Raw genomic sequence first — 23,697 nt, forward strand, 5'->3', positions numbered from 1 at the left:
AAAGCCGAAGTGCTACCCCCCTTTGTTTTTACTGAAGTGAATATTTTATCAGTCATTGAGGGGAGACTAAGTTGAGTACCATTTGTATTATCAACAAGTAAGTTAAACGGAACCAACAACGGTGGCAAATCCAATTTCCGACCATTACACTGGTAACACCGGTAAGATTAAATATCTGGCGTTACACTGATGAACAATAACGGTGGGATAAAAAAAAAAATCATCCGTTACACTGGTGACAATAGCGGTGGGATATTCATCGTTCCCCAATTAGTGGCATTGGTGAGAAAGTGAAAGGAAGTGACTAGCAAAGAGAGTGAGAATATTAACCCGCCCCATCCCGTCGACGTATGGGTACGTTGCAACGATTTGCATTTGCCAGTCCTGGCGATGTACCGGTATGTCGTGCAATTCCAATGTGCATAATTTCGACAATTTTCAAATTTCGCGCTTGATTTGTTGTACGTATCCTCGCATGACCTTTCACTACCTGCCACCAGACGGGGACACTCGGCGACCCTGCGCGACCCGCGCTAGCCCACCACTCGTCTACTCACCTGGTAGCAACGGTCTTGCTCAGACATGGCTAAGACAGGTCTCTCAGACAGCGAAATTCAAGTCGCCATGGACACCTTTACAGGCGACAGTGATTCCCCACTGGACGACGAGGATATGGAAAAGGATTATGTGCAGCCAGAGGAGGAAGAAACCACTAGCAGTGACGAGGAAGTTCCATCTCCCAGGAAGCGGCAGTACGTGCTGCTAGAGAGGGGCAGCAGGCAAAGAAGGCACGTGCAACATCCTATCCCTATCCCCAACATGATTTGGAACCAGAATTCGAGGACAAGGACGAGGACGAGGATGAGGATGGAGCCGTGGGACGTGCTGCCACATGGTATGGACGTGAGGTGATAACTCATCGTGGCCCAGAGTGCACACCACGTCGTATGAGCAGGTATGGGCCTAGCATTTTGTTTGGGGAGTTAGGAAGTCAAGTGGAGGGAGTGGGGAGTGAAAGGGAAAGTCCAGGGAGGATTAGGGAAAGTGAGAGTGACGTGAGTGAGTCATTGCTCTCCCTACGTAGTGTGAGGCGGCATAGTGGATCACGTGGGCCAGTGCGGGTGCGTTCATTATCACGTGGGGTTGTGAGGGAGGGGGAAGGTGGGGAGGAACCACTCCCAAGCACGTCTTATGCTCCCCAATATTCCCCTATTTCATCCCCACAGCCCCCTAATGTTCCTCAAGGCCGTAAGGGTAAGGGAAAGGGAAAGGGTAAAGGCAGAGGGAAGAGGAGTGACAGTGGGGAAGCCCTCCGCACTCCTTCCCCACCTCCCCAACCAGGATCTCCCCACCCAGATGAAGGCGGTGATGGGGATGATGGGGACGAGGGATTTGTGTCGTGGAATTGGGAGGATGGGAGTGATTTTTCTCCCCTCATTTACCCCTTCACTGAGCAGGGGCGATCTGGCTGCATTGCTCCAGGAATTCACCGTAATTCCACCAGGTTGGATTTTTTCCACCTGTTTTTCAGTGAGGCATTTGTGGAGCAGATTGTATACCAAACCAACCTGTTTGCAAGCGCCCAGCGCCTAGAGAGTGAAAGATTGGGAACAAGGAGTAGGCATTCTATCATCTATGATTACCCTGTCTCCCTTCCAGAAATGTTCTTATTTTTGGCCCTGGTCCTTTTGATGGGTATTATACGAAAGAATAGAATTCCTGCTTACTGGACTAGGGACCCTGTTATGTTTACCCCAGTATTTGGTCAAGTGATGAGCCGTAATCGGTTTCAACAAATTATAAGTCGCCTCCATTTCTATGATGCTCATGATCCTGCAAATGCAAACAACACTGATAAAATGAGGTGAATTAGGTTGATCTTTGATCACCTCAGGCAAATCTTTCGTTCCTTATTCTATCCCTATAGAGACCTCGTCATATATATATATATATATATATATATATATATATCTATCTATCTATATATATATATATATATATATATATATATATATATATACCTAGGCTGCTTCCCCCAAGGAAAGGGAGGTAGCCGAGACAGGACGACACACTCCCCATTTACTCATCCATTCAAACACATTCATTCGCATTTTAGCCCCAAGGGAAGAACGGGCAGATCCTCACCGCACCACACCGCACAAGGGTCAACTGCGCAATGCAATCAGTAACATCTGCAGCAGGGCCCGACAGCAGAGCTGGTTTACCCCTGCCACATCATAACAGACCCATCCCCTTACCCGCACCTGACCTGACTAGCTGATCAGACCAAATACGGGAGAATATCCCCTCAGGGCTGCGTCATTACTTATTCATTCACAATTTCTCTCCATTTATTTCTATCACGCACAGCCACTCTTCCTTGCTCAACAGACATCCCTCTCGCATCCAGTGCTCTCTTCACACTGTCCATCCATCCTATTCGTGGTCTTCCTCTCAGCCTTACACCTCTCACATCAGATCTAGTTATCTTTTTCACCAATCGCTCATTATCCATTCTCTCTATATGCCCAAACCATCCCAACACCCTCTGCTCAACTCTACCAGCCATCTCCCGAACAACTCCAGTTCTCCTTCGCACTTCATCATTTCGCACTCGATCCATACGCGTCACTCCACATATACTCCTCAGACACCTCATCTCCATTACATTCAAACTTTTCCTCTCTGCTACACCCATAGTCCATGTTTCAGCCCCATATAACGCAGTCGGTACCACAACACCCTCATACAACCTTCTCTTTACATCCATTCTAAGCGAACGACATCTAAACACTTTTTTCATTCCTCCCAGCACCTTTCCTACTTCATTATTCTAAACTTCATTTCTGCATCTATTCTTCCATCCACAGCAACATGTGACGTGACCCTAGATATTTAAAACACTCTACCTCCTCAAGCAACTCGCCATTCAAAGCTATATTCATCCCCCTACCATCTACCAATCTCGTACACTTCATCACTTTACTCTTATTCTCATTTACTTTCAATTTCCTCCTTTCACACACCCTTCCAAACTCCTCTCTCTCTCTCTCTCTCTCTCTCTCTCTCTCTATATATATATACAGTATATATATATATATATAAATATAGAGAGAGAGAGAGAGAGAGAGAGAGACAGACAGACAGACAGATAGATAGATATAATATATATATAATATTTGGAAAAATTAAAAAAATTACATATATATATATATATATATATATATATATATATATATATATATATATATATATATATACAGTATATATATATATATATATATATATATATATATATATATATATATATATATATATATATATATATATATAATAGTGTAGATATTGGCTTTCCTTTTCCTGTCATCGCTCTTGCTGATTACAGTGATCTTCACAATGTTAGTTTATAACGATATACTTTTCCTCTGATAGTTATCCTTGGTTCTGGCCGGAGATCAAAGAAGTCTTGATTTTTTTTATGTTTCTCCTGTGTAAATATTTCTCGGTCCATACGCAGTCTTTTTCCCAGTCCGCCATTATATTCTTCTCTCTCACTGTCCAATTCTGGTTTCCTCCATAACCTTTAACATCTTCACTTTCTCTTCCACCCTCCAAATGCCTTCATGATCCCTTTCTCCTCCTTCCACTCCACTTTATTTTTTTCCAACCTCCCCTCGTTCACGTTTCTGCTCTGACTTCCCTTCCCATGCTCTCCTCGTTCTCTCTCCCACTCTTCCCTTTTACCCATGTCTGTTTTAATAAAAATAAACAATTAGAAGGCTGCAGGGATGACGCATGATGAATAAGTGCAGGTTCGAAATATTTTCAGAGACAAACACAAAATATTTGTGCCCGACCTTTTGAAGCTAGAAAGGAGTTAAGTTCTGAGTCTGTGTGTGTGTGTGTGTGTGTGTGTGTGTGTGTGTGTGTGTAGTGCCACAAATTTAGTATTCATGTATATGTTTAGAGGTACTGCAATTTCTAAGTTAGATAGGGTGTAATCTGAAATACTAGTCTATAAGTTCCTGCCCTAAGTAGTAGTTCATGTGTTAATGATCGATATAGGGATAACTTTATTTCCATATGTATACATCTCTGTATCTATGCATAGGTAGTGTAACTGTAAGTGTTGAGCTATGGGAGTTCATCCATCTGGTACAGTAATGAATAACAGATGCGTGCAACCTTCTCCTTGTTTGTGCGTCGTTGTTGGGCGCCAAGTTTAAACCTTAAACAGAATAATAATGGGTATGCAATTCATTCCGTATCATTGTTGTGAAATGCTTACTAATGAAGCTGCTAGAACCCAAATATGTGAAATTAATAGTCAAAAAAGGCCAAAATAATGTAATTTGTGAGGACCAAATAGTCCCGCTTGCCTTAGCCGTCACTAGATGGCATAAGCTACCCCAAATTCAAGGCGGGATGGCAGTAAATTCAGTATTTAAATTTGGTAAGGATTGAATCCCAAATTTTCCCCAATTCAATCAAAAGTCCTAACATCATGTGTACACTACTATATAGATAGTGAAGAGAATTAAAACCCACCATATCGCAAAAACACAGTCTCATTTGATCTAGCAGTGGCGTCCCTTGGTGCCCGACTTGCCACATTCGCTATCGAGACCTGGTGGATAACAGACGTTGATTCAGGTGAGCTGTACACATTCCTCCTTTCTCCCCCCCCCTCTTGCTTGTTTAATCCTTACTTGTCGTGAACCATATGAAGTAATGTTGTTGAAAGCTTAAAGTAGAGATTCGATATCGAGACCTGGTGGATAACAGACGTTGATTCAGTTCACAGACACCGTGACGTCGGGGGTGTGCACGAGGCCATCATGTGATATTGCCCATAGACTTGTCATACACACACACTTACACTACCCATGAATAGTTTATAAACTGAATGTAATAGAAATTGTATTATGAATCAATCAGGTGAACCTTTATTTTATAGTAGATAAGGTACAAAAGTTTGAAAGTTAATGTGGTCATGTAACGGAAAGGCGAATTCAAACTCATTAACCTTTTTCTTTCTCTTATATTAATATGTTAGGAATATTGGGAGTGTTGAAGGGAACGTAGTGGTTGTGAGCAAAAAAGATGTGATTTTTGAGTTGTTCCTCGAGGCTAAACAAGCCCGAGTGATTATGAATTATTGATGATTATGCATTAATGATGATTATGAATTATTAATGATTATGAATTAATAGTGATTGTGATTTATTAGTGAATTGTATGATGAGATTAAACTGCCCAGACGAAATAGAACACGAGTGATTATTTTTGGTTCGAGGCTATGCCAGCCCGAAAAGACAATTCATGCCAATAAATGTTCCAGTCTTGAGGCTATTGACGAGCCCAAGAATAGCCGATAATGAAGAGTGTTTGTATGATGACCTCAGAAATCACCGTTGAATATTCAAAGTGCTTCGCTTGGTAACAATATTGTATGATGTTCGCTCAAACCATGGCTTTAATTTACAACCCTTTTACATATGATTAAAGGTCATGTAATTCAAAAATGTCTGTTGATTAACCAGTATAGAATTATTAAAGTAGAGTAAAGTATATGTCATTTTGATACCCAATCAAGGGAAATATGTCCTCTCACGCATAACTCACTCCCCTTCCAGTTCAAGATTCCTCCGCTTTGGGAACGACTAACACACGTGGTACTGACTTATTCTCGACTCGGCCAAAACTAAAAACGCTACCAAAACTATCTGTTAAACAATTAACCTTTATCATTCAAAGCCGAAGTGCTACCCCCCTTTGTTTTTACTGAAGTGAATATTTTATCAGTCATTGAGGGGAGACTAAGTTGAGTACCATTTGTATTATCAACAAGTAAGTTAAACGGAACCAACAACGGTGGCAAATCCAATTTCCGACCATTACACTGGTAACACCGGTAAGATTAAATATCTGGCGTTACACTGATGAACAATAACGGTGGGATAAAAAAAAAAATCATCCGTTACACTGGTGACAATAGCGGTGGGATATTCATCGTTCCCCAATTAGTGGCATTGGTGAGAAAGTGAAAGGAAGTGACTAGCAAAGAGAGTGAGAATATTAACCCGCCCCATCCCGTCGACGTATGGGTACGTTGCAACGATTTGCATTTGCCAGTCCTGGCGATGTACCGGTATGTCGTGCAATTCCAATGTGCATAATTTCGACAATTTTCAAATTTCGCGCTTGATTTGTTGTACGTATCCTCGCATGACCTTTCACTACCTGCCACCAGACGGGGACACTCGGCGACCCTGCGCGACCCGCGCTAGCCCACCACTCGTCTACTCACCTGGTAGCAACGGTCTTGCTCAGACATGGCTAAGACAGGTCTCTCAGACAGCGAAATTCAAGTCGCCATGGACACCTTTACAGGCGACAGTGATTCCCCACTGGACGACGAGGATATGGAAAAGGATTATGTGCAGCCAGAGGAGGAAGAAACCACTAGCAGTGACGAGGAAGTTCCGTCTCCCAGGAAGCGGCAGTACGTGCTGCTAGAGAGGGGCAGCAGGCAAAGAAGGCACGTGCAACATCCTATCCCTATCCCCAACATGATTTGGAACCAGAATTCGAGGACAAGGACGAGGACGAGGATGAGGATGGAGCCGTGGGACGTGCTGCCACATGGTATGGACGTGAGGTGATAACTCATCGTGGCCCAGAGTGCACACCACGTCGTATGAGCAGGTATGGGCCTAGCATTTTGTTTGGGGAGTTAGGAAGTCAAGTGGAGGGAGTGGGGAGTGAAAGGGAAAGTCCAGGGAGGATTAGGGAAAGTGAGAGTGACGTGAGTGAGTCATTGCTCTCCCTACGTAGTGTGAGGCGGCATAGTGGATCACGTGGGCCAGTGCGGGTGCGTTCATTATCACGTGGGGTTGTGAGGGAGGGGGAAGGTGGGGAGGAACCACTCCCAAGCACGTCTTATGCTCCCCAATATTCCCCTATTTCATCCCCACAGCCCCCTAATGTTCCTCAAGGCCGTAAGGGTAAGGGAAAGGGAAAGGGTAAAGGCAGAGGGAAGAGGAGTGACAGTGGGGAAGCCCTCCGCACTCCTTCCCCACCTCCCCAACCAGGATCTCCCCACCCAGATGAAGGCGGTGATGGGGATGATGGGGACGAGGGATTTGTGTCGTGGAATTGGGAGGATGGGAGTGATTTTTCTCCCCTCATTTACCCCTTCACTGAGCAGGGGCGATCTGGCTGCATTGCTCCAGGAATTCACCGTAATTCCACCAGGTTGGATTTTTTCCACCTGTTTTTCAGTGAGGCATTTGTGGAGCAGATTGTATACCAAACCAACCTGTTTGCAAGCGCCCAGCGCCTAGAGAGTGAAAGATTGGGAACAAGGAGTAGGCATTCTATCATCTATGATTACCCTGTCTCCCTTCCAGAAATGTTCTTATTTTTGGCCCTGGTCCTTTTGATGGGTATTATACGAAAGAATAGAATTCCTGCTTACTGGACTAGGGACCCTGTTATGTTTACCCCAGTATTTGGTCAAGTGATGAGCCGTAATCGGTTTCAACAAATTATAAGTCGCCTCCATTTCTATGATGCTCATGATCCTGCAAATGCAAACAACACTGATAAAATGAGGTGAATTAGGTTGATCTTTGATCACCTCAGGCAAATCTTTCGTTCCTCATTCTATCCCTATAGAGACCTCGTCATATATATATATATATATATATATATATACCTAGGCTGCTTCCCCCAAGGAAAGGGAGGTAGCCGAGACAGGACGACACACTCCCCATTTACTCATCCATTCAAACACATTCATTCGCATTTTAGCCCCAAGGGAAGAACGGGCAGATCCTCACCGCACCACACCGCACAAGGGTCAACTGCGCAATGCAATCAGTAACATCTGCAGCAGGGCCCGACAGCAGAGCTGGTTTACCCCTGCCACATCATAACAGACCCATCCCCTTACCCGCACCTGACCTGACTAGCTGATCAGACCAAATACGGGAGAATATCCCCTCAGGGCTGCGTCATTACTTATTCATTCACAATTTCTCTCCATTTATTTCTATCACGCACAGCCACTCTTCCTTGCTCAACAGACATCCCTCTCGCATCCAGTGCTCTCTTCACACTGTCCATCCATCCTATTCGTGGTCTTCCTCTCAGCCTTACACCTCTCACATCAGATCTAGTTATCTTTTTCACCAATCGCTCATTATCCATTCTCTCTATATGCCCAAACCATCCCAACACCCTCTGCTCAACTCTACCAGCCATCTCCCGAACAACTCCAGTTCTCCTTCGCACTTCATCATTTCGCACTCGATCCATACGCGTCACTCCACATATACTCCTCAGACACCTCATCTCCATTACATTCAAACTTTTCCTCTCTGCTACACCCATAGTCCATGTTTCAGCCCCATATAACGCAGTCGGTACCACAACACCCTCATACAACCTTCTCTTTACATCCATTCTAAGCGAACGACATCTAAACACTTTTTTCATTCCTCCCAGCACCTTTCCTACTTCATTATTCTAAACTTCATTTCTGCATCTATTCTTCCATCCACAGCAACATGTGACGTGACCCTAGATATTTAAAACACTCTACCTCCTCAAGCAACTCGCCATTCAAAGCTATATTCATCCCCCTACCATCTACCAATCTCGTACACTTCATCACTTTACTCTTATTCTCATTTACTTTCAATTTCCTCCTTTCACACACCCTTCCAAACTCCTCTCTCTCTCTCTCTCTCTCTCTCTCTCTCTCTATATATATATATATATATATATATATATATCTATATATATCTATATATATATATATATATATATATATATATATATATATATATATATATACAGAGAGAGAGAGAGAGAGAGAGAGAGAGAGAGTGAGAGAGAGAGAGACAGACAGACAGACAGATAGATAGATATAATATATATATAATATTTGGAAAAATTAAAAAAATTATATATATATATATATATATATATATATATATATATATAATTGTATATATATATATATATATATATATATATATAATAGTGTAGATATTGGCTTTCCTTTTCCTGTCATCGCTCTTGCTGATTACAGTGATCTTCACAATGTTAGTTTATAACGATATACTTTTCCTCTGATAGTTATCCTTGGTTCTGGCCGGAGATCAAAGAAGTCTTGATTTTTTTTATGTTTCTCCTGTGTAAATATTTCTCGGTCCATACGCAGTCTTTTTCCCAGTCCGCCATTATATTCTTCTCTCTCACTGTCCAATTCTGGTTTCCTCCATAACCTTTAACATCTTCACTTTCTCTTCCACCCTCCAAATGCCTTCATGATCCCTTTCTCCTCCTTCCACTCCACTTTATTTTTTTCCAACCTCCCCTCGTTCACGTTTCTGCTCTGACTTCCCTTCCCATGCTCTCCTCGTTCTCTCTCCCACTCTTCCCTTTTACCCATGTCTGTTTTAATAAAAATAAACAATTAGAAGGCTGCAGGGATGACGCATGATGAATAAGTGCAGGTTCGAAATATTTTCAGAGACAAACACAAAATATTTGTGCCCGACCTTTTGAAGCTAGAAAGGAGTTAAGTTCTGAGTCTGTGTGTGTGTGTGTGTGTGTGTGTGTGTGTGTGTGTGTGTAGTGCCACAAATTTAGTATTCATGTATATGTTTAGAGGTACTGCAATTTCTAAGTTAGATAGGGTGTAATCTGAAATACTAGTCTATAAGTTCCTGCCCTAAGTAGTAGTTCATGTGTTAATGATCGATATAGGGATAACTTTATTTCCATATGTATACATCTCTGTATCTATGCATAGGTAGTGTAACTGTAAGTGTTGAGCTATGGGAGTTCATCCATCTGGTACAGTAATGAATAACAGATGCGTGCAACCTTCTCCTTGTTTGTGCGTCGTTGTTGGGCGCCAAGTTTAAACCTTAAACAGAATAATAATGGATATGCAATTCATTCCGTATCATTGTTGTGAAATGCTTACTAATGAAGCTGCTAGAACCCAAATATGTGAAATTAATAGTCAAAAAAGGCCAAAATAATGTAATTTGTGAGGACCAAATAGTCCCGCTTGCCTTAGCCGTCACTAGATGGCATAAGCTACCCCAAATTCAAGGCGGGATGGCAGTAAATTCAGTATTTAAATTTGGTAAGGATTGAATCCCAAATTTTCCCCAATTCAATCAAAAGTCCTAACATCATGTGTACACTACTATATAGATAGTGAAGAGAATTAAAACCCACCATATCGCAAAAACACAGTCTCATTTGATCTAGCAGTGGCGTCCCTTGGTGCCCGACTTGCCACATTCGCTATCGAGACCTGGTGGATAACAGACGTTGATTCAGGTGAGCTGTACACATTCCTCCTTTGTCCCCCCCCCTCTTGCTTGTTTAATCCTTACTTGTCGTGAACCATATGAAGTAATGTTGTTGAAAGCTTAAAGCAGAGATTCGATATCGAGACCTGGTGGATAACAGACGTTGATTCAGTTCACAGACACCGTGACGTCGGGGGTGTGCACGAGGCCATCATGTGATATTGCCCATAGACTTGTCATACACACACACTTACACTACCCATGAATAGTTTATAAACTGAATGTAATAGAAATTGTATTATGAATCAATCAGGTGAACCTTTATTTTATAGTAGATAAGGTACAAAAGTTTGAAAGTTAATGTGGTCATGTAACGGAAAGGCGAATTCAAACTCATTAACCTTTTTCTTTCTCTTATATTAATATGTTAGGAATATTGGGAGTGTTGAAGGGAACGTAGTGGTTGTGAGCAAAAAAGATGTGATTTTTGAGTTGTTCCTCGAGGCTAAACAAGCCCGAGTGATTATGAATTATTGATGATTATGCATTAATGATGATTATGAATTATTAATGATTATGAATTAATAGTGATTGTGATTTATTAGTGAATTGTATGATGAGATTAAACTGCCCAGACGAAATAGAACACGAGTGATTATTTTTGGTTCGAGGCTATGCCAGCCCGAAAAGACAATTCATGCCAATAAATGTTCCAGTCTTGAGGCTATTGACGAGCCCAAGAATAGCCGATAATGAAGAGTGTTTGTATGATGACCTCAGAAATCACCGTTGAATATTCAAAGTGCTTTGCTTGGTAACAATATTGTATGATGTTCGCTCAAACCATGGCTTTAATTTACAACCCTTTTACATATGATTAAAGGTCATGTAATTCAAAAATGTCTGTTGATTAACCAGTATAGAATTATTAAAGTAGAGTAAAGTATATGTCATTTTGATACCCAATCAAGGGAAATATGTCCTCTCACGCATAACTCACTCCCCTTCCAGTTCAAGATTCCTCCGCTTTGGGAACGACTAACACACGTGGTACTGACTTATTCTCGACTCGGCCAAAACTAAAAACGCTACCAAAACTATCTGTTAAACAATTAACCTTTATCATTCAAAGCCGAAGTGCTACCCCCCTTTGTTTTTACTGAAGTGAATATTTTATCAGTCATTGAGGGGAGACTAAGTTGAGTACCATTTGTATTATCAACAAGTAAGTTAAACGGAACCAACAACGGTGGCAAATCCAATTTCCGACCATTACACTGGTAACACCGGTAAGATTAAATATCTGGCGTTACACTGATGAACAATAACGGTGGGATAAAAAAAAAAATCATCCGTTACACTGGTGACAATAGCGGTGGGATATTCATCGTTCCCCAATTAGTGGCATTGGTGAGAAAGTGAAAGGAAGTGACTAGCAAAGAGAGTGAGAATATTAACCCGCCCCATCCCGTCGACGTATGGAGTGCGTTGCAACGATTTGCATTTGCCAGTCCTGGCGATGTACCGGTATGTCGTGCAATTCCAATGTGCATAATTTCGACAATTTTCAAATTTCGCGCTTGATTTGTTATACGTATCCTCGCATGACCTTTCACTACCTGCCACCAGACGGGGACACTCGGCGACCCTGCGCGACCCGCGCTAGCCCACCACTCGTCTACTCACCTGGTAGCAACGGTCTTGCTCAGACATGGCTAAGACAGGTCTCTCAGACAGCGAAATTCAAGTCGCCATGGACACCTTTACAGGCGACAGTGATTCCCCACTGGACGACGAGGATATGGAAAAGGATTATGTGCAGCCAGAGGAGGAAGAAACCACTAGCAGTGACGAGGAAGTTCCGTCTCCCAGGAAGCGGCAGTACGTGCTGCTAGAGAGGGGCAGCAGGCAAAGAAGGCACGTGCAACATCCTATCCCTATCCCCAACATGATTTGGAACCAGAATTCGAGGACAAGGACGAGGACGAGGATGAGGATGGAGCCGTGGGACGTGCTGCCACATGGTATGGACGTGAGGTGATAACTCATCGTGGCCCAGAGTGCACACCACGTCGTATGAGCAGGTATGGGCCTAGCATTTTGTTTGGGGAGTTAGGAAGTCAAGTGGAGGGAGTGGGGAGTGAAAGGGAAAGTCCAGGGAGGATTAGGGAAAGTGAGAGTGACGTGAGTGAGTCATTGCTCTCCCTACGTAGTGTGAGGCGGCATAGTGGATCACGTGGGCCAGTGCGGGTGCGTTCATTATCACGTGGGGTTGTGAGGGAGGGGGAAGGTGGGGAGGAACCACTCCCAAGCACGTCTTATGCTCCCCAATATTCCCCTATTTCATCCCCACAGCCCCCTAATGTTCCTCAAGGCCGTAAGGGTAAGGGAAAGGGAAAGGGTAAAGGCAGAGGGAAGAGGAGTGATATTGGGGAAGCCCTCCGCACTCCTTCCCCACCTCCCCAACCAGGATCTCCCCACCCAGATGAAGGCGGTGATGGGGATGATGGGGACGAGGGATTTGTGTCGTGGAATTGGGAGGATGGGAGTGATTTTTCTCCCCTCATTTACCCCTTCACTGAGCAGGGGCGATCTGGCTGCATTGCTCCAGGAATTCACCGTAATTCCACCAGGTTGGATTTTTTCCACCTGTTTTTCAGTGAGGCATTTGTGGAGCAGATTGTATACCAAACCAACCTGTTTGCAAGCGCCCAGCGCCTAGAGAGTGAAAGATTGGGAACAAGGAGTAGGCATTCTATCATCTATGATTACCCTGTCTCCCTTCCAGAAATGTTCTTATTTTTGGCCCTGGTCCTTTTGATGGGTATTATACGAAAGAATAGAATTCCTGCTTACTGGACTAGGGACCCTGTTATGTTTACCCCAGTATTTGGTCAAGTGATGAGCCGTAATCGGTTTCAACAAATTATAAGTCGCTTCCATTTCTATGATGCTCATGATCCTGCAAATGCAAACAACACTGATAAAATGAGGTGAATTAGGTTGATCTTTGATCACCTCAGGCAAATCTTTCGTTCCTCATTCTATCCCTATAGAGACCTCGTCATATATATATATATATATATATATATATATATATATATATATATATATATATACCTAGGCTGCTTCCCCCAAGGAAAGGGAGGTAGCCGAGACAGGACGACACACTCCCCATTTACTCATCCATTCAAACACATTCATTCGCATTTTAGCCCCAAGGGAAGAACGGGCAGATCCTCACCGCACCACACCGCACAAGGGTCAACTGCGCAATGCAATCAGTAACATCTGCAGCAGGGCCCGACAGCAGAGCTGGTTTACCCCTGCCACATCATAACAGACCCATCCCCTTACCCGCACCTGACCTGACAAGCTGATCAGACCAAATACGGGAGAATATCCCCTCAGGGCTGCGTCATTACTTATTCATTCACAATTTCTCTCCATTTATTTCTATCACGCACAGCCACTCTTCCTTGCTCAACAGACATCCCTCTCGCATCCAGTGCTCTCTTCACACTGTCCATCCATCCTATTCGTGGTCTTCCTCTCAGCCTTACACCTCTCACATCAGATCTAGTTATCTTTTTCACCAATCGCTCATTATCCATTCTCTCTATATGCCCAAACCATCCCAACACCCTCTGCTCAACTCTACCAGCCATCTCCCGAACAACTCCAGTTCTCCTTCGCACTTCATCATTTCGCACTCGATCCATACGCGTCACTCCACATATACTCCTCAGACACCTCATCTCCATTACATTCAAACTTTTCCTCTCTGCTACACCCATAGTCCATGTTTCAGCCCCATATAACGCAGTCGGTACCACAACACCCTCATACAACCTTCTCTTTACATCCATTCTAAGCGAACGACATCTAAACACTTTTTTCATTCCTCCCAGCACCTTTCCTACTTCATTATTCTAAACTTCATTTCTGCATCTATTCTTCCATCCACAGCAACATGTGACGTGACCCTAGATATTTAAAACACTCTACCTCCTCAAGCAACTCGCCATTCAAAGCTATATTCACCCCCCTACCATCTACCAATCTCGTACACTTCATCACTTTACTCTTATTCTCATTTACTTTCAATTTCCTCCTTTCACACACCCTTCCAAACTCCTCTCTCTCTCTCTCTCTCTCTCTCTCTCTCTCTCTCTCTCTCTCTCTCTCTCTCTATATATATATATATATATATATATATATATATATATATATATATATACAGACAGAGAGAGAGAGAGAGAGAGAGAGAGAGAGAGAGAGAGAGAGACAGACAGACAGACAGATAGATAGATATAATATATATATAATATTTGGAAAAATTAAAAATTATATATATATATATATATATATATATATATATATATATATATATATATATATATATATATATAATAGTGTAGATATTGGCTTTCCTTTTCCTGTCATCGCTCTTGCTGATTACAGTGATCTTCACAATGTTAGTTTATAACGATATACTTTTCCTCTGATAGTTATCCTTGGTTCTGGCCGGAGATCAAAGAAGTCTTGATTTTTTTTATGTTTCTCCTGTGTAAATATTTCTCGGTCCATACGCAAACTTTTTCCCAGTCCGCCATTATATTCTTCTCTCTCACTGTCCAATTCTGGTTTCCTCCATAACCTTTAAAATCTTCACTTTCTCTTCCACCCTCCAAATGCCTTCATGATCCCTTTCTCCTCCTTCCACTCCACTTTATTTTTTTCCAACCTCCCCTCGTTCACGTTTCTGCTCTGACTTCCCTTCCCATGCTCTCCTCGTTCTCTCTCCCACTCTTCCCTTTTACCCATGTCTGTTTTAATAAAATAAACAATTAGAAGGCTGCAGGGATGACGCATGATGAATAAGTGCAGGTTCGAAATATTTTCAGAGACAAACACAAAATATTTGTGCCCGACCTTTTGAAGCTAGAAAGGAGTTAAGTTCTGAGTCTGTGTGTGTGTGTGTGTGTGTGTGTGTGTGTGTGTGTGTGTAGTGCCACAAATTTAGTATTCATGTATATGTTTAGAGGTACTGCAATTTCTAAGTTAGATAGGGTGTAATCTGAAATACTAGTCTATAAGTTCCTGTCCTAAGTAGTAGTTCATGTGTTAATGATCGATATAGGGATAACTTTATTTCTATATGTATACATCTCTGTATCTATGCATAGGTAGTGTAACTGTAAGTGTTGAGCTATGGGAGTTCATCCATCTGGTACAGTAATGAATAACAGATGCGTGCAACCTTCTCCTTGTTTGTGCGTCATTGTTGGGCGCCAAGTTTAAACCTTAAACAGAATAATAATGGGTATGCAATTCATTCCGTATCATTGTTGTGAAATGCTTACTAATGAAGCTGCTAGAACCCAAATATGTGAAATTAATAGTCAAAAAAGGCCAAAATAATGTAATTTGTGAGGACCAAATAGTCCCGCTTGCCTTAGCCGTCACTAGATGGCATAAGCTACCCCAAATTCAAGGCGGGATGGCAGTAAATTCAGTATTTAAATTTGGTAAGGATTGAATCCCAAATTTTCCCCAATTCAATCAAAAGTCCTAACATCATGTGTACACTACTATATAGATAGTGAAGAGAATTAAAACCCACCATATCGCAAAAACACAGTCTCATTTGATCTAGCAGTGGCGTCCCTTGGTGCCCGACTTGCCACATTCGCTATCGAGACCTGGTGGATAACAGACGTTGATTCAGGTGAGCTGTACACATTCCTCCTTTCTCCCCCCCCCCTCTTGCTTGTTTAATCCTTACTTGTCGTGAACCATATGAAGTAATGTTGTTGAAAGCTTAAAGTAGAGATTCGATATCGAGACCTGGTGGATAACAGACGTTGATTCAGTTCACAGACACCGTGACGTCGGGGGTGTGCACGAGGCCATCATGTGATATTGCCCATAGACTTGTCATACACACACACTTACACTACCCATGAATAGTTTATAAACTGAATGTAATAGAAATTGTATTATGAATCAATCAGGTGAACCTTTTGTTATAGTAGATAAGGTACAAAAGTTTGAAAGTTAATGTGGTCATGTAACGGAAAGGCGAATTCAAACTCATTAACCTTTTTCTTTCTCTTATATTAATATGTTAGGAATATTGGGAGTGTTGAAGGGAACGTAGTGGTTGTGAGCAAAAAAGATGTGATTTTTGAGTTGTTCCTCGAGGCTAAACAAGCCCGAGTGATTATGAATTATTGATGATTATGCATTAATGATGATTATGAATTATTAATGATTATGAATTAATAGTGATTGTGAATTATTAGTGAATTGTATGATGAGATTAAACTGCCCAGACGAAATAGAACACGAGTGATTATTTTTGGTTCGAGGCTATGCCAGCCCGAAAAGACAATTCATGCCAATAAATGTTCCAGTCTTGAGGCTATTGACGAGCCCAAGAATAGCCGATAATGAAGAGTGTGGTATGATGGCCTCAGAAATCACCGTTGAATATTCAAAGTGCTTCGCTTGGTAACAATATTGTATGATGTTCGCTCAAACCATGGCTTTAATTTACAACCCTTTTACATATGATTAAAGGTCATGTAATTCAAAAATGTCTGTTGATTAACCAGTATAGAATTATTAAAGTAGAGTAAAGTATATGTCATTTTGATACCCAATCAAAGGAAATATGTCCTCTCACGCATAACTCACTCCCCTTCCAGTTCAAGATTCCTCCGCTTTGGGAACGACTAACACACGTGGTACTGACTTATTCTCGACTCGGCCAAAACTAAAAACGCTACCAAAACTATCTGTTAAACAATTAACCTTTATCATTCAAAGCCGAAGTGCTACCCCCCTTTGTTTTTACTGAAGTGAATATTTTATCAGTCATTGAGGGGAGACTAAGTTGAGTACCATTTGTATTATCAACAAGTAAGTTAAACGGAACCAACAACGGTGGCAAATCCAATTTCCGACCATTACACTGGTAACACCGGTAAGATTAAATATCTGGCGTTACACTGATGAACAATAACGGTGGGATAAAAAAAAAAATCATCCGTTACACTGGTGACAATAGCGGTGGGATATTCATCGTTCCCCAATTAGTGGCATTGGTGAGAAAGTGAAAGGAAGTGACTAGCAAAGAGAGTGAGAATATTAACCCGCCCCATCCCGTCGACGTATGGGTACGTTGCAACGATTTGCATTTGCCAGTCCTGGCAATGTACCTGTATGTCGTGCAATTCCAATGTGCATAATTTCGACAATTTTCAAATTTCGCGCTTGATTTGTTGTACGTATCCTTGCCTGACCTTTCACTACCTGCCACCAGACGGGGACACTCGGCGACCCTGCGCGACCCGCGCTAGCCCACCACTCGTCTACTCACCTGGTAGCAACGGTCTTGCTCAGACATGGCTAAGCCAGGTCTCTCAGACAGTGAAATTCAAGTCGCCATGGACACCTTTACAGGCGACAGTGATTCCCCACTGGACGACGAGGATATGGAAAAGGATTATGTGCAGCCAGAGGAGGAAGAAACCACTAGCAGTGACGAGGAAGTTCCGTCTCCCAGGAAGCGGCAGTACGTGCTGCTAGAGAGGGGCAGCAGGCAAAGAAGGCACGTGCAACATCCTATCCCTATCCCCAACATGATTTGGAACCAGAATTCGAGGACAAGGACGAGGACGAGGATGAGGATGGAGCCGTGGGACGTGCTGCCACATGGTATGGACGTGAGGTGATAACTCATCATGGCCCAGAGTGCACACCACGTCGTATGAGCAGGTATGGGCCTAGCATTTTGTTTGGGGAGTTAGGAAGTCAAGTGGAGGGAGTGGGGAGTGAAAGGGAAAGTCCAGGGAGGATTATGGAAAGTGAGAGTGACGTGAGTGAGTCATTGCTCTCCCTACGTAGTGTGAGGCGGCGTAGTGGATCACGTGGGCCAGTGCGGGTGCGTTCATTATCACGTGGGGTTGTGAGGGAGGGGGAAGGTGGGGAGGAACCACTCCCAAGCACGTCTTATGCTCCCCAATATCCCCTAACACGTGGTCGAGCTAGGGTGCGTGAGAAAGCACGTGGTGTTGTCATGGATGGGGAAGGTGGGGAGGAACCACTCCCAAGCACGTCTTATGCTCCCCAATATTCCCCTATTTCATCCCCACAGCCCCCTAATGTTCCTCAAGGCCGTAAGGGTAAGGGAAAGGGAAAGGGTAAAGGCAGAGGGAAGAGGAGTGACAGTGGGGAAGCCCTCCGCACTCCTTCCCCACCTCCCCAACCAGGATCTCCCCACCCAGATGAAGGCGGTGATGGGGATGATGGGGACGAGGGATTTGTGTCGTGGAATTGGGAGGATGGGAGTGATTTTTCTCCCCTCATTTACCCCTTCACTGAGCAGGGGCGATCTGGCTGCATTGCTCCAGGAATTCACCGTAATTCCACCAGGTTGGATTTTTTTCACCTGTTTTTCAGTGAGGCATTTGTGGAGCAGATTGTATACCAAACCAACCTGTTTGCAAGCGCCCAGCGCCTAGAGAGTGAAAGATTGGGAACAAGGAGTAGGCATTCTATCATCTATGATTACCCTGTCTCCCTTCCAGAAATGTTCTTATTTTTGGCCCTGGTCCTTTTGATGTGTATTATACGAAAGAATAGAATTCCTGCTTACTGGACTAGGGACCCTGTTATGTTTACCCCAGCATTTGGTCAAGTGATGAGCCGTAATCGGTTTCAACAAATTATAAGTCGCCTCCATTTCTATGATGCTCATGATCCTGCAAATGCAAACAACACTGATAAAATGAGGTGAATTAGGTTGATCTTTGATCACCTCAGGCAAATCTTTCGTTCCTCATTCTATCCCTATAGAGACCTCGTCATAGACGAGAGTCTCGTGTTGTGGAGAGGCAATATTTCATTTAGGCAGTATATACCCAGCAAAAGGCACCGTTTTGGGTTCAAGATCTTTGTAATGTGCGACTGTAGGACTGGATACGTGCAAGACATAGTCTTGTACACCGGTGCACAGACAGACATAATAGAAGCTCGAAGTATTGGACTGTCGGAAGCAGTTGTAAAGACGATGATAGAAGACTACCTTCATCGTGGTCACGTTCTCTACCTGGACAATTGGTACACTAGCCCTCTTCTCGCTCGTTATCTTCACACGCATGAAACGGGAGTCTGTGGAACCGTGAAGGTGAACTGGCGTCACATGGCCAAGGTAGGGCGGAAACTTGCAAGGAATGAGGTTGTCTTCTTCAAGGCCAACAACATCCTTGCAACTGTGTGGAACCACAACAGAGAAGTAAGCCTTTTGTCCACGGTTCACCGCCCCTTGATGCACCGTACTGATTCCGTAGATTACCGTAGCGAGAACAGGCGTCGTGTTTGGAAACCTGAGTGTGTCATGGATTATAATATAAACATGCGCCTCGTGGACCAGTCAGACTCCATGATATCGACGGTAGAGTGTGCCAGGACCACGATGAAGTGGTATAAGAAACTGTTCTTTCACTTGCTAGATATCACTGCTCTGAATTGCCACCACCTTCACGCCATGACAACAGGAGTTCAGGAAACATTTGAAGGGTTTGTGAGGGAGCTCACAAGAGAAATCTTTGCACGGTATGCTGTTGAAAGGCCCCAACATGGCACCCGCACTGCCCCTATTGCACGAACTCCCCTGAGAATATCCGGCCGCCATTTCCCCACTCCTATCCCTCCCCAGCCAAACAGACCTAGGCCCCAATGCAGGTGTCACGTGTGCAGTAATTCCCAGGTGAGACTCACGACACAGAGGAAGGACACCCGCTATGAGTGCGTGCAGTGTGACGTGGGTCTCTGTATTCGCCCATGTTTCAGTGAATATCACACGTTGATGCAATTCTAATATGGTGTGAATGCGAAAGGATGCAGAAATTATGAGGTAAATGCGACAGACAGACGCTCAGTGAAATTATCAGTCATGTTGATCTCCAAATATTAGTATAAAGTGCATACGGGTATAACATAAGTGCAAAAATTGTATGTAAGTGTATAAATATGCCCTAAGTGGAAACTTACATAGCGAGGGTTTTATGATGCGATATTCTGTCGCTCAGTGCAATAAATACGGCCCGTAATTATATAATTATTATTATTGCAAATGCTTACGGGTATAATATAAGTTCAAATTATTGTAAGTGCTGAAATATATTCTAAGTCAAATATTCATAGCGTGTGTATAGAGATGCGATTTCCTGACGCTCAGTTGAATGAATCAGGCACGTATTAGTGAAAATAAAAGTCACCAAGTGGTAAAGTGTGTAATATATGTGAAGAATTAGTATATAAGTGTGTGAGTATTATGTTGGTCGAAACATTCATTACGAGGGTATTTTCATGCGATATTCTCACGCTCACTTGAATAAATAATGCCAGTAAGTATGTACAGTGCAGTATAGGGGTTTAAATGTGTGCAATGTAAGTGGGAAATTATAATTGGAGTGAATAAATAAAGTAGATGATGGAACACGAGTGTTTGAGATCGTGGTTGCTACGTGAATATGCGCTAACATATCGCTAAATGCCCTCGTAATGAATGAAAATAATTGAAAACATTTACAGTGGTGGAGGAAAGGTTCTATGTAAAGGGAAAAATAATTGGAAAGTGATAAAACAATTTGGTATGTTGAAATACGAGTCATAGCGAGTGCGCTTACTAAGCTGATGTGCGCTAGACTTATGCTGCATGTCATCATAATGAATGAAAACATCTGAAAACACTTACAAACAGTTGTAATTGGTAAAATGTCATTGAAACAGATGTATACAGGTAGAAAAAATGATAGGTTGACTATACAAGACACTTAGCATTTAGCATGTTACAACTCGGACCAAACTCGCTATGCTCGCGCGATGGTACAATGCTTATTTTTCATATATGTATGTGTGTCTGAAATCCATTATATTGTTACTGTTATTGTTTATTAGTTCAAATTCAATAAATATAGAGGTGTTGTGTGTTGTTTCTCCCAGTATTCCTTACCATAGAAAACGTGAGCGCATATCACGTTCATTACAGAACACGACACCTGGCTCAGGGGATCTCACCTGAATGGACCACTTCTAGACCGCGGGAACCACTTTCTTCGTGATTTTCCTTTGTTTCTCGACCTAAGCGGAAGTTTTAGCCAAAAAAAAAAATTTCCAAAAAGGCTCGAGACTGGGGGATGTCGGAGGTGCGGAAAATCTCGGGACGTGACGGGTTAAGGGTAGCATTGGCTGGTCATTCCCAAATACCTCCGCAACTCTATGTTCAGAACATCCTGGTAGTAAGGTTCTAATAGTGTACTAGTTGGTATTATCCTCTGGGGATGGGGGGAAAGAATACTTCCCCAGTATCCCTGCTTGTCGTAAGAGACGACTAAAGGGGGCCTTTTTGTCTCCAGTCTGTCTTCTCACTGTCCTCTTCTACTCTTCTGTCCTACCTCTCGTCTTGATATTTCCATGTTCCCTTCAAGCTTGGTGCTAATTCTTCACTTTTCCTTCCTTCCTTCCAGCTTAGAATGTTAAGGGTTAGGTAATTATAGTTCTCTAGACAAATATTACCCACTCAGAGATAGACATACACAACACATCATACACTGTCTTGGGCAATACTTCACCGACTTTGGGACGCCACGAGGTATCGTCCTGGACAACGGCGGAGAGTTCACGAGTGGAGTGTTTAAGAAATCCTGCCGGAGGAACCAGGTGGACTTATTCTACGTCACCCCTTATCATCCCCAGGGAAATTCCACCACTGAAAGGATGCCTAGGACTATGAAAAGTATCCTAGCATCCCTCTGCAACGGACACCCCTTGCGTTGGCCTCAGCTGCTCCAGTCGTGCCAAACCGTCATAAATCAAGCAGTGCACTCGAGCACGGGACAACAGCCCTATTATGCCTTCTTTTCACGCCATCCCCCTCACCTCATTGGTACCTTATTGCCTTCCGTGGACGCAGAGGAGGACGACCTAGTGATAGCACACACGCTTATTAAAAGTACCCACCAGAAGATGACCAGGCGATACCGGGAGGTGGCCAACAGGTGGAGGAGAGCGCAGAAGGTTGGAGTCATTAGCTTGGTGTGGGCGAAAAAAAGAAACCATACAGCCGGGTACCTGTAGGAAACTGAATGCCAAATGGGATGGCCCGTATAAAGTGATCAAAGTGTTGCTAGATGGAAGTGTTTATATCATTGAAAATGTATTTAGTGGCAAGAGAATACAAAGGGCTGCTGAAAAGGTAACACCATATTACGGTACAGAGGAATGGCTCTTAGAACCGTTGCAACAAGAGCTCGCCCCTGAGCCTGAAGATGAGCGATTACCACCGCGAGTGAGGAATGCCCCTCGGAGGCTCATAGAGGAGTGTTAAATAGAAAAGTAGAGATAAGTGCATGAGACGAATGTTGTGAAACATAACTGCCTGAGATTATGTTCCGGGTGGACTCATCCCCGAGGAGAGGGTGTAAAAAGAAAAAAAAGGGAGAAAAGAGTTCCGGTTGGAACCGGGAAGTGCCTTACTTCGAGGGGAGTGATCTTTCCCCTCACCTTACAGTTAGCACGGTTTGTGAGGTGATGGAGTCTTCAGGACAGAATGAGCGCTCACCTTCTTGTGGGCGGAATGCTGGAAACAAAAGAACCGAGTGAATGCGAATGCAAATGGAAGAGTGGAAGGAAGCGGCCCCCGTGGTGATCTCACTCTCGAGAGACCCTGTCAAGCTCAGGTGAGTGACAAGCTATCCTCCAAAACCTGAGGCTGACTGGGGCATAAATTCCCTCATAACATCAAGTGTAAGGAGTGATCATACCTCCTAGTAAAGTCAGTAAGCGACCTTCCGAGGTATGCATCAGGTGTTTAATGTGGACCGACACGTGCTACAGATTGTCGGGAAAAATGTTCCAATTCAAAGTGTTAATAGCAGTTATAAGAGTAACAACATTCCATCCATGCACATGTCATAGATGACTGACTTGAGTAAAATTTGTCTTCCGAACGTGGGAGCCGTGTAGTGCCACAGATTTAGTATTCATGTGTATATTTAGAGGTACTGTAATTTCTAAGTTTGATAGGGTGTAATCTGAAATACTAGTCTATAAGTTCGTGTCCTAAGTAGTAGTTCATGTGTTAATGATCGATGTAGGGATAACTTTATTTCTATATGTTTACATCTCTGTATCTATGCATAGGTAGTGTAACTGTAAGTGTTTGAGCTATGGGAGTTCATCCATCTGGTACAGTAATGAATAACAGATGCGTGCAACCTTCTCCTTGTTTGTGCGTCGTTGTTGGGTGCCAAGTTTAAACCTTAAACAGAATAATAATGGGTAT

Source organism: Coenobita brevimanus, chromosome 88 (assembly GCF_032717465.1).
Source record: "Coenobita brevimanus isolate Jiangsu-jjx chromosome 88, ASM3271746v2, whole genome shotgun sequence".
In the NCBI taxonomy this organism is placed as follows: Eukaryota; Metazoa; Arthropoda; class Malacostraca; order Decapoda; family Coenobitidae; genus Coenobita; species Coenobita brevimanus.